Below are 12,778 nucleotides of genomic sequence, written 5' to 3'. Positions count from 1 at the left end.
TAGCTCAGTGGTAGAGCACTTGCCTAGCAAGCGCAAGGCCCTGGGTTCGATCCTCAGCTCTGGAAAAAAAAAAAAAAAAAAAAGAATTGTGACTAAGGAAAGTCACTTTTAAAATGCTATCTCAGGCTGGAAATGTAGCTCAGTGGTCAAGCGCCTGCCTGGCTTGGACAAAGCTCCAAGCTCAGTTCCAGCACCACAAAAGAAAAACCACTAACTAATGAAATGGGAAAAATTGTGAATGTACTCCATGAATGCCAGTGGGTGCTCAGTGGATGGACAGGGTGTTTGTTTGTTTGTTTGTTTGTTTCTCCCATGAGCAAGGGTCCTTTCCTCCTACTACAACGGAGGAAAGACCTGGAAGCTACCACAGTATTCAATAATGTGATACCCTGTATGATGGCACATAGCGCTTAGTGACCAAGGTTATGTTCTGGAAAGTCCATCATTCGGTGGCTTTGTGGTGTGACAATCATGGAGTATACTTATGAACGCCAAGGCTAGGCACTGCAATAGAGTCTTGTGTGGTAGCATCCTATTCGGTTCATTTTCGCCAAAATGTTGTTGTGCATCATGGGAATATACGGGTAGAGCAATACACAAATACGATGATGTATATACTCCTAAGATGCTGTAGTGAGGGTGTGCGTGCGTGCGAGGGAGCGTGCGTGCGTGCGTGCGTGCGTGCGTGCGTGTGGTTCTCGGGCAAACCATAATACAATGTCCTGAAGCAGAGAAAGATTTAGTAGATCATGACAAAATTTTACATAGCCACAACAACATTTATGAAAATAATACAAAATGAAAGTATTTACAATATTAGGTTAATAAAGCAAAATTTCCAGCTTGTATGTGCATGGATGGTAACTGTATCAAGTATAGACAGGAGACATGGAGGCCAAGCATAGAACTTAAAGTGTTCTGGATGCAGTTGTTTAGTAATGCTGCGACGTTCCGCCTTCCGATCCAAAAGGGAAACGAAGGCAGCCAAGGCCAGCCAGGACGAGGGAAGCAGGAAGCGTCTGGTGTGGAGGCCTTTCAGCCCCACCCGCGTGCGCGGAGAGCCTACTCCACGCTGCACTCGGAGTGGGAATGTATCTCTTGGAAATACCCGAAATGAGTATCAGGCTTCGAGAGCTTTGCCACACACTGGTAGCTGTGGTTGGAATGTGGTTTTCATCTATCCCCCAAGGCTCCATGTTCTGAAATGTAATTCCCACTGTGAGGTATTAGGCGGGTGAAAAACTTTACCCAACTACAGTGTTCAGAGCTACGGCCTTTGGGAAGGCTTAGGACTAATAGAGTCATCTGAGTGGAGGGTCCTTGAAAAATCCTCGTGGCTTCAGAAGAAGAGGGAGCAAGAGAGAGCAGTCACACACACACACACACACACACACACACACACACACACACACACACACGACTGCCTGTTGCCTTGTGATACCCTGAAGTGTTCCAGACTGACGGCAAGAGAGCATCTCTACATGTGAACCCTTGAACCTCCAAAGCTAAGTGAACCTCTTCTGTTTACAGAGTTAGCCGTGGGTATTTTATGATAGGATTGAACAACAGGCTAAAACACTGACCTATTTTACTCATAACACCAGCAAGGTTTCATCGTACAGCAATTCAAAGTTGCCTTTCCAAGTGGGATGGGAGAGCTGTGTGTAGGAGCTTTAGGCCTTGCTCAGCTGGTGCCAGGCAACATGAAGACTCTCTGACCAGAAGAGTGCTGTAGGGCTTAATCTCCAGCGAGATTATTTCATAAAATATTGATTTTTACTTTGCACAGAAAGGAGATAGTTCATGAATAGAAAATGTACGCATGAGCAAGAATTCTTCGGTTCCCTTAGTTCATAAGCGTGAAAAGTAATGAATGGGGCGATTTTATAAAACAAAACTGACTTCTCCGCACCCACTGGGAGAGGTAAGAGCTAGGAAGTCATTCCTCCTCGGTGTTCCGATCCTAGGAACCGGTATTCCGGAGCCTGCTGGTGCAGCCTTTCCCTGTGGACTGTGAAGGTAAAACTGCAGACGATGGACTTCCTCTCCGAGCCGTTGGCTCCTCTTCTCCTCATCCTCCATCATCTGTTTCCTCCTTCCCTCCTGGCCTTTCCTCACTTCTGTCCCTCCCTAGCTATAACTGGGGTTTTAGCGTTCACTTTGCCGCCGCTGCAGGCCAGCATGGCCCACGAGGTTTTGCTGTCTTGGGAAGGAAGCAGCGAGGTCACAGTGCCTGCAGCAAGGTCACAGTGCCTGAAACGATGCTGCAGCTGTGTGTCCCCGCGGCAGTCCAGCACCAAGTCCAGTCCCCCCCTTGAATTCCCTGTCACCTTTGACCTGCCTGCTCTGGAGGTGGAATAGCGAGGCAGTGCAAGGGCCGTGCTCCCAGAATCTAAATCCTGATTATATTCTCATTCACATTCTGCGGCTAACTGAGCTGTCTTGAGCAAGCCAGCAAATTATTCTTGATGTTTGCTTCCTGGAGGAAACTGAAAGATCTTGTAAAGATCAAAAATGTGTGGGGGGGGGGGAGGTAAAGAGGGAGTACTCTAAAAACATGCAATGCAGAAATTAAATAGCTACTGATTCTCACCCACTTGGATCCATAGAATAAAAAAGACAGAAAACAGACGTGATGGTGCAGGAGTGTAACCCCAGCACTGGGGAGCTGAGGCAGAGGAATCTCAAATTGAGGCCAACCTAGATTGCATAGTAAATTTCAAGTCAGCCTAAGATGCAGCAAGACCCCCTTTTTCACCCCACCGACAAAAAGATAAAAATAACCGTCAGGGGGTTAGGTGTGAGGAAATTGGAACCTGCATACCTTTGGTGTGACAGCTCCTCCAGTGGTCCAGCATAGTCACTCCTGGACCCACACCCAGTTAAAACACAGCTGCACAGGGAACGGTCCATGGATGCGCGTGTGCCGCCATGATTCATAACCAACCACATCAGGTGATGATTCGCCACACCTTTACACATCTTGGGTCCAGGAACCCTGACTGGGGGCAGCGAGGGGATGAAGAAAGGACAGACAGACAGACAGACAGACAGACAAGCTGGGCTGGGGTGGCCTGTGCTTGCTCTGATGGAGGAGCCACAGCACCCTGGAAGCTCAGGGTGGTTATTATACACAGTTGAAGGAAGACTGTGTTATTACATGCAGATAACCTGGTGTCGTCATTATACACAGCCGAACACGGAGGCAGGTTTAGCTGACCTCAGTAGGAGCAGCTCTGTGGGGGAGCAGTCTTGAGGCCAGAAACGAGAGAGAGAGAGAGAGGAGACGCTTTCTGACACTGTCAGCATTCACACTGGGACCCGAAGAAGGCTTTGCCGTCCCTCTGAGTCTCGGCCAGAGGAAGTTTTGCCACTCCCGTGGGTCCGAGGCTTTGGGACCTTTGACCTGGGCTCAGCCCTGCCGGACAACACACCTTCACTTAGGACTTCACTGGCTCCCTACAGTGAGTGGCTAAATATAGGTATGTGCATCATGGAAGAGAAGGATACGGGGGCTGGAGAGGTGGCTCAGTGGTTAGCAGAGCTGCCTGCTCCGCAGGGGACCTGGGTTCGATTCCCAGCACCCACATGGTGGCTCACAACAGCCTGTGACTCCAGTTCCAGGGATTCTGATTCCCTCTCCTGGCCTCCTCGGGTACTCTATGCATGCGGTGCCCGTACAGACAGACAGACAGAACACCCATACACATACAATAAAAATAAGTCTAAAAACAACTTTAAATGAGAAAATCATGCAATTGCTCATATATTCGGCAACAAGCATGAGCCTTGAAAACATGATGCTAAGCAAAAGAAACCAGTCACAAAAGATCACGTGCTAGGGTTCCATTTACAAGAAATACCCAGAACAGTCATGGTTGTAGAGATAGGAAGCAAATCAATGGTTGCTAGGGGCTGGCAGGGGAGGAATGGCCACCAACTGCTCGTAGGTTTCAGGATGATGACGTGCCCAGATTGATTTGTCGGTGGACTCTGAGTGTACGGAATACTGACGTTTGCACTTTAAATGGATAAATTACAATTCAGAGCACAGCCTATAATCGATGAGCTCTCACAACCTGTTGACCAGGCCACAGGTGTCCCCTCACACTCAGCCTGTTGACCAGGCCACAGGTGTCCCCTCACACTCAGCCTGTTGACCAGGCCACAGGTGTTCTCACACTCAGCCTGTTGACCAGGCCACAGGTGTCCCCTCACACTCAGCCTGTTGACCAGGCCACAGGTGTCCCCTCACACTCAGGTTCATGACCATCAGAGACACCAGTGTCCAAACTCAGACACTACAGGTTAATTGCTTGAAATAAAATACCAGAATTAAGAGTGCAGTCCATCCTCTGTTTTCAGTATGTGTGTGTATGTGCGTGCACACGCGTGCACAAGGACCCACAGAGTCCAGAAGAGGACATCAGATCCCTAAGAGCTGGGGCTACAGGCAGTTGTGATCCACCTGACTTGGATGCTGGGGCCTGACCTTGGGTCCTGTGGGAGAGCATTAAATGCTCTCAGCCTCTCAGCTCCTGAGGTAGCCTTTTAACCCCTGAGAAGCAGGTGGTTATGGAAGAAGCAGGGAGAGTGATGGACGGTCACATGTTTGGCAGCAGTCTGAAGCAGGAGCTGAAAAATGGGCCAGGAGAGGGCCCAGCTCCAAGCACGTTAGGGACTTCAGGATGTCTCAAGAAATGCTGCATCATAGACGCCCTTGCGACACAAAGGGTGAATCAGCAGCGGCAGGAACTCTGAGTCACACCAGCGATTCAGAAGGCAGGGACTCGGCATGTGAAAACAGCTAAAGAATACAGTGACTCTGCCTGCATGTTCCTTTGTGTGCACAAAAAGGAAAAAAGAAAAAGGAAAAGTCAAGAAAGCCAAGAGTTTCGGCAGAAGCTGGTGAAAGGAGCAGATTCAGAAAGCGTGGAATCAAAAGGGTGGTGTGAGGAGGCATCGTCTCCATCTACCCGGTGGCAAGTTTTCCTTTCTTAGCCCTGCGCGCTCCAGCCTGCCAAAGGTCTGACCTTCGATGCCACAGATGGATTCAGCCTTAGGATGGTTCAGCTAACAGTTTCTCAACTTCACCATGGCGTGAAGTGATCGGTGTGCGGAAGCAGTCATACTTCAGATTTTGAATTTTGATCTTTTCCCAAGCAGACAACATGCAGTATGATGCTCTTCTGAGACAGGGGATAGCCTCGGCAATCCATGGCTTCCAGTCAGCCTTGTGCTCGTGAGGAAATGTTAGGAAACATTAAATTATTCTCAAAGTCCGTTAGCGGGTAAGTGACTGGGCCAGGATTTGAACCCACCTGACTTCAGAAGACCACGCTACAGGCCATCTTCATGTTTAGTCTAAATGGAGTATTGGATCCCAGCATAGCGATATGGATGGAGGTAGGAGGATCATGAGTTTGAGCCCAGCCTGGGCTCAGAGAGATATCTTGGTCCAAATAATAATAATAATAATAATAATAATAATAATAATAATAATAATTTGCTGGGCAGTGGTGGTGCACGCCTTTAATCTCAGCACTCGGGAGGCAAAGGCAGGTTGATCTCTGTGAGTTTGAGGCCAGCCTGGTCTACAGAGCGAGTTCCAGGACAGGCTCCAAAGCTACACAGAGAAACCCTGTCTTGAAAAACAAAAACAAATTTGAAAAGGAGGAGGAAGATGAGGAGAAAAGAAGAGAGTGGGTGAGGAAGGCAGTCATGAGAGCAGCGGGGGGGGGGGGGGGGGGGGGGGGTCTGGGTTCCCCCATCCAAACCCTCCGCTCAGCCAACTGTTTATCACGTGGCTTTAGGGAAGCCAGAGTAACCGTGAGACTGGAGTTCCAGTTCCAGCTTCCTCCATCGGTTCAGGTCTGTGCTCAACCTTTCTCCCAGAAGTCTCGGTCTCTTCTCTCTCTCTCTCTCTCTCTCTCTCTCTCTCTCTCTCTCTCTCTCTCTCTCTCTCTCTCTCTTTCTCTCTTTTCCCACCCCCACTTTCTCCCTCCGCTACCCCTTCCCCTTTCCTTCTCACTCACAGAGATTGAACCCAGGGCCTTGGACTTGCCAGGGGAGAAGTCTCCTCGGGCTGTCCCCAGGCCCTTTTCCTTTTTATTTTGAGGCACACTCTTTGATAAATGGCCCAGTCAGGCTTTGAACTTGCCACCCTCCCTCAGCCTTCTGAGTGGCTGGGATTATGGGTCTACAGCACCAGGCCCCTCACGGAGAACCACACAGGGTGTGAGACACAGAACCACCAAACAAGAATAAACCTACATCAAAACGGCAAATCTTAGCAGTTTGGACTTTAGAAATGTTCCCGGGGATCGGTGCTCACTGAAACTGCATGGGGCCACTGCCTGCTGAGAGACACTCTTCAGGGGTTCGCAGGAGAAGCTCAGCAGCTCAAGGGGGTGGGGGGCTTCCTGGAACAGACTGTCATCAAAAACAGACTTCTGGGTCCCACCACAGTCACCCTCCCTCCAGGATGCTCCGAAACCTGCTGAAGTCTGAGAACGGCAACTAAAGCATGCAATGTTTACCTCTCCTTTTTAGAAGAATATTACAGTTCTATTTCAACTTCAATGAAAAACAAGTATTCGTTTTCACATTTCGTGTACACGGGCTTTCTTTGAGAGTTTATAAATTTAAAGGAACAGACGTTCTAAGCTAATATAATATTCTCGAGCCAGGCGGTGGAGGCACACGCCTTTAATCCCAGCACTCGGGAGGCAGAGCCAGGCGGATCTCTGTGAATTCGAGGCCAGCCTGGGCTACCAAGTGAGTTCCAGGAAAAGGCTCAAAGCTACACAGAGAAACCCTGTCTCGAAAAACCAAAATAATAATAATAATAATAATAATAATAATAATAATAATAATAATATTCTCACACATTTATGTATTTTTTAGGCAGGGTCTCTCTATGTAGACCAGGCCAGCCTTGAACTCATACAGATCCACCTGCCCCTGTCTCCTGAGTGCAGGGATTACAAGTGGGTCACCACCACACCTGGCTCTCTTACCCTTCTTCTTCCTCTACTTCTCCTTCTTCTTCTTCTTCTTCTTCTTCTTCTTCTTCTTCTTCTTCTTCTTCTTCTTCTTCTCCTTCTTCTTCTTTTTTTTTTTTTTTTTTTTTTTTTGGTGGTGGTGGTGGTGGGGTTGAGACAGGGTTTCTCTGTGTAGCTCTGGATGTCCTGGAACTCACTCTGTAGACCAGGCTGGCATCAAACTCTGAGATCCACCTGCCTCTGCCTCCCGAGTGCTGGGATTAAAGGTGTGCACCATCGTTGCCCGACTCTTTTACTCTTAACATGAACTAAAGTTAGTTTTTCTCATAAACTTCATCAGGGACCAAGGATGTAACTCAGTGGTACAGTGGTACAGCCTCATAGGTACAAGTCATCATCACTGTGTGTGTGTGTGTGTGTGTGTGTGTGTGTGTGTGTGTGTGTACTGAGATGCATGAATAGATACATGGAATGGTTAAAGCTAGAAAATGCCTGGGATATTCATTTTCCTGCATGGGTATTTTGTAAAATTAATACAGCTGTCAAAAATCCCTTTTTCAGTTTATTAACTTGTTTAGAAACTGAACAAAAAGCAGTGCAGCCTGTAAGGGAGGACGGAAGTGTGTCTCCCGCTTTCGGGTGTCTTCAGTAACATGACTTCTGAGGTTTTCCTTTCCCTGGTGGCCTTTGGAATCAGTACTTACTCGGAGGCAGGGACAGGTTTGTTTAGGCCAGCATTTCCTAAACGGTTCTCTGGCAAGATGTCAAAGGTTGTTTTTCCAAGAAGAGGGTCTATGTTAAATAAATGTGTTTGGGAAATGTTGAATTGGAAATAAAAAAAAATGAAGTGCCGGGCGGTGGTGGCGCACACCTTTAATCCCAGCACTCGGGAGGCAAAGCCAGGCGGATCTCTGTGAGTTCGAGGCCAGCCTGGTCTACAGAGCGAGATCCAGGACAGGCACCAAAACTACCCAGAGAAACCCTGTCTCCAAAAACCAAAAACCAAAAATGAAAAATAAAAAAAAATGAAGACAGTATACTTACCTGCAGGGGAGGTGCCGTGGTCAGGAAGGTGGTGTTCCCAGGGCAAGGAAGGCTTCTCCACTGCACTCCAGATGTGCAGACTCCTGCGATTTCCCCAATTTGGGAAACTTGACTGCACAATTTGTGGTGGTGGGGACTTGTTAAGTTCTCCCCTGAAACAAATTTTTTTAATTTAAAAAAATGGAGAGAATCATATCATGACCTCTTAGGGTTTTGAAATACTAATATACACGGCACATCTCTGAGAGTGGGTATGTAAAACAAAGCTGTCCTGGAACTCCTTATGTAGACCAGGCTAGCTTCAAACTCACAGAGATCCACCTGCCTCGGCCTCCAGAGAGCTGGGATTAAGAATATGGGCCAACTTTTTGGCCCACACCTAGCACCCAACTTTTTAAATTTTTTAATTTATTTTTGTATTATATGTATGGGTGTGTTTGCCTGCATGTATGTTTATACATCTGTGCATGCAAGGTCCGAGAATATCGGATCTCCTGGGGCTGGAGTTACAGCTGGTTGGGAGCCTCCATGTGGGTGCTGGGAACTGAACCTGGGTCCTCTGCAAGAGCAGCCACTGCTCTTAACTGCCCCTCAGCTTTTTTTTTTTATTAAAAAAGAAAGAAAGAAAGAAAAAGACACCAGCAAAGCACTGTTTCTAAGGACCTTTTTCTGCATTGATGTGGAAACAAATTAGTTATATGCTTCTTGAGATAGAAAATTATGCAAAGAAATTTTACCAAGAAATTCTTCTGATGGTTGGTTTGTAAAACATCCCACTAACTGGTTTTAGCATCTTGCAGCTAAAATGAAGCCACTGGGTATATGCAGTGTGTATCTAGGTGCATTTCCGCTTTAGATGATTCTTTTCGTGGTTTATGAAGATGCTGCTCTTGGAGTTATTATTCAAGGAATCTTCCATTAAAACACATTTGCAGTTGATCCTAGGCAGAGGCCAGGTACAGTGGGACTTCCCTGGTGGTCACACGAAGTCACTTCCCTTGGCAGGTTTGGTAAGGTGGCTGAGTATAAAGGAGGTACTGGAGATCACGTCCTGCTCTGGCAGATGCGTATTCCCAGACTGAGGAAGATTTTGCAACCAGGGCCAGCCTGGGCTACAGAGTAAGACCCTGTCTCAAAAGACAACAAACCAACAAAAACAGGCACTGGAGGGAAGTGTGTGCTCATCTTCGGTGTTTGGTACCCAACAAGAATGGTTGCAGAGACTTCAGAGGAGGGCCACCTAGGACGCAGAGCTCTGCAGGGCAGACTAGGGTGACACAGAGCTGCAGTGTGGCGTTGGTGGCTCTGAGCTCGGCGTCTTCCAGCTTCTTCCAGCATGTACTGGCAGAACCTGCTTCCTTGATGTCTCCCGGAAGCCCTCTTCCTCCCTGGTTGTCAGTAGGAGGGTGCCATGCTCAGGTCCTAAAAGCTGCCTGCAGCTCCTTCCCCTGCACCCCCTGCACCCCTTGCAGCTCCTTCCCCTGCACCCCCTGCTGCCCCCTGCAGCCTCCTGCACCCCCTGCAAGCCCTGTACCCCCCTGCACCCCCTGCAGCTCCCTGCAGCCCCCTACTGCCCCCTGCAGCTCCCTGCACGCCTTGCAGCCCCCTGCAGGCCCCCTGCACCCCCTGCAGTCCCCGGCACCCCCTGCACCCCCTGCACCCCCTGCAGCCCCCTTCTGCTCCCTGCAGCCCACTGCACCCCCTGCACCCCCTGCAGCCCCCTGCTGCCCCCTCTGCCTTCAAGGCTCAGGGCACCCTGTGCTTGCTTTCGGTCTCTTCCTCTGCAGAAAACACTCAACTTGTTTATGTTGAAATCATGATTTTGTTTTACTCTCTTTCCCCCCTTTTTTAAATGTATTTTTTAAAGTTTTTTTTTATCATTTCTGTGTGTTCTATGATATGTGTGCATATATGTGTATGTGAGCGCAGACATACATGTGCCGTGTTGCAGGTACGACACAGGATCTTTGCTGTGTCCCCGAGGCTGCTGGCTGTGCACGGGGCTTCCAGGATTCTCCACTCTCTACCTGCACACACTGTACCGTACTTGGTGTTCTGTGGGTTCTGGGGACCTGAACTTAGGTCCTCACTCTTGCTCGGCAAGTGCTCTATCCATTAAGCCATCTCTCCAGGCCCCTTTTTAAGCTTTGGATACATACTACATATTGTGGTGTTCATAGCAGGTAAATATTGGACTCTTTAAACAGGATCACTTCTTATGATGAAAATTTTCAAAATCCTTTCTTCCAGCTTTTTGAAATGTGTGCTTTGTCATCGTCAAGTGACCCCTTTTCACAGCAGGACACCAGGACCTGTTTCTCCTGTGTTACCGTACCTAGGAAACTCGGCTGGGCTCTTAATGACTTCATGTGATTAAGTCAGGCCCACCAGGGAAGGCCTCTTAGCCATCAGTTAACTGTGCCTTCTGACACAGCTTCAGGTGGGGACCAAGTCTCTTCAGTCACTTGATGCCCTACCTCTGGGGTGGGGACGGGGGCCATCTTCGAATTCTGCCCACCATAAAGCAAAAGATATATCCAGTCCCCAAATTTTAAAAATTGGAGAAAGAGCCGGGCGGTGGTGGCGCACGCCTTTAATCCCAGCACTCGGGAGGCAGAGCCAGGCGGATCTCTGTGAGTTCGAGGCCAGCCTGGGCTACCAAGTGAGTTCCAGGAAAGGCACAAAGCTACACAGAGAAACCCTGTCTCAAAAAAAAAAAAAATTGGAGAAAGAGATGTACAAATTAGATTAGAATGTGAATTTAAAATGAAATTTGACACCACAAGAATAAATGTGTATGCCTTCGATTCCAGCACCCGGGAGACAGAGGCAGGTGGAGCTTGATGAGTTGGAGACCGCCTTTGTCTGCATGATGAGTTCCAGGACAGCCAGGGCTGTGTAGTGAGACCTTTTCTTGGGGGTCGGGGAGAAAAAAAAGAAGAAATTGACAATGAATCAGCACTGCAGTAGTTTTCAAAAAGGGTGACATCCGTGGACACAGATGAAGGAAGGGGGTCACGTGGAGCTTAAAAGATCATGCCAGAGGGCAGTAATAGCGGTCACTAGGGTTTGTTGGGTTTTAACCCCCTTGGAACGGTGGTCCTCAAATGTATTATTCCTGTTCTGTTCTCTAAGCCATTTACCAGTCTTATTCCCATTTTACACATTGGGAAACATTAGGAGTTTGCAGAGGCGAAAGCCAAGGTGCTTTTGCCAAGTCCAATGTAGCAGATATTTCTTAGGTCCCCAAGGTAGATGTGACCCATGCCCTCTGGACATCACCGTGAAGGCCAGGGAAAGAAAACATTTGTCTAGAGTGAGGCTTTTTCCACTCAAGACCCTTTCTCACCTGTGAAAGTTTTATATGACTCCAGGTATATAGAGATACACAGGCATACAAGTCAAACATTTATAAATAATAATTGCTAAAGAAATTCATTTTATAACAGTTCTTTTGTGTGTGTATATAAATATAAATAACTTTAACATTTATTCAAGACAAAAGCTAATTTGCATACTAATGAAATAGCTGTGCATCTTTTTTATGTAAAGAATTAAATCTTGGCTGAATATTTGATGCTGCAAGACACAGAGAACTTCAACATTTTTCAGAGTGGATCAATATTTTGATTTTATAATCAGTAATGCTGAGAATATTGCTTCAAATAAATTCCTAATATGAAACAGCAGAAATGCGTTTAGGGCAGTTTCAGAAATTATTGGAAGTTCTGTCCTAATACCAAACCAAAAATTCTTTTTTTTTTTTTTTTTAGATTTTATTTTTATCTTATGTATATGAGTGCTTGCCTGAATGTATGTCTGTGTACCATGTGCATGCCTGGCTCCTGAGGAGGCCAGAAGCGGACATTGGATCCTCTGGAACTGGAGGTACAGATGGTTGTGAGTTGCCCTCCAGGTTCTGGGAACCCAACATGTGTCCTCTGCAAGAGCAGCCAGTGCTCTTAACCACTGAGCCATCTCTCCAGTCCCTGATTTTTTAGACAGGGTCTTGCTGCTATATGGCCTTAGACTCTAAAACCTCCTGCCTCACCAAGGGGATTCCAGCTGTTGTGTAACTGAGCAGTGGATGCTGAGCCACGCAGGGAACCAACCTATAGAGAGATGGGTGAATGTGCTGGTCAGGTCCTCACGCCCAGAACTGGACCCCCGTTGTTGGGATGGGTCACCTTGTTTCCCAGCGGTGGCCTCACATCACCCAAGCTCCCAGGGCAGATTGTCACATCTGCATACACCAAGCCCTTGGCCTGAGGAGAAGGCATCCTGAGCAGCACCTGGCTAGCTGGAGCCTATACCAAAGGAAACTACCCGGATAGATCGGCAACTGTTGATGGCGTCATCAGCGTTTGCCAGTGTCAGGGGCAGAACCGTCACCAACGTCCTCAAGAGTTGTGGCTAGACACTAGCTGGTTCGCGTGGGTTGTTGTCCACATCTCACTCCTTGGGTTCCCTTTTTTCACCTTCAAGTTTCACTTCTTTCGCAAGCCAGGCTCAGTGTTGTTCTTGCTCCATAGCCCTGTAGTGGGTAGCCATTCCAGCTTTGATCTGGAAGTTCCAACCCCCATTGAGACCGGCAACTGTCACGCTTACAAGGCGGGGCCAAGGGAAGCGCCTGGGGACCCGAGATCTGGATCGGCAGGCGCTCTTGGTTCCAGGACCCTGGATGGTGGAGGTGGGCCAAGCAGAGCTCCAGAGAACACCGCTGGACTGTG

General features: G+C 48.1%; 1 non-coding gene across 1 annotated transcript; it reads left to right on the top strand.

Moving 5' to 3' along the window:
- Positions 1–8,040: 8,040 nt before the first annotated feature.
- Positions 8,041–8,202, top strand: LOC131902087 (U1 spliceosomal RNA). The gene has a single exon (XR_009376996.1). It is a non-coding gene; the product is annotated as a U1 spliceosomal RNA (small nuclear RNA).
- The last annotated feature ends 4,576 nt before the right edge of the window (positions 8,203–12,778 follow it).

Source organism: Peromyscus eremicus, unplaced genomic scaffold (assembly GCF_949786415.1).
Source record: "Peromyscus eremicus unplaced genomic scaffold, PerEre_H2_v1 PerEre#2#unplaced_1851, whole genome shotgun sequence".
In the NCBI taxonomy this organism is placed as follows: Eukaryota; Metazoa; Chordata; class Mammalia; order Rodentia; family Cricetidae; genus Peromyscus; species Peromyscus eremicus.
This window is presented reverse-complemented; position numbering and strand designations above follow the sequence as displayed.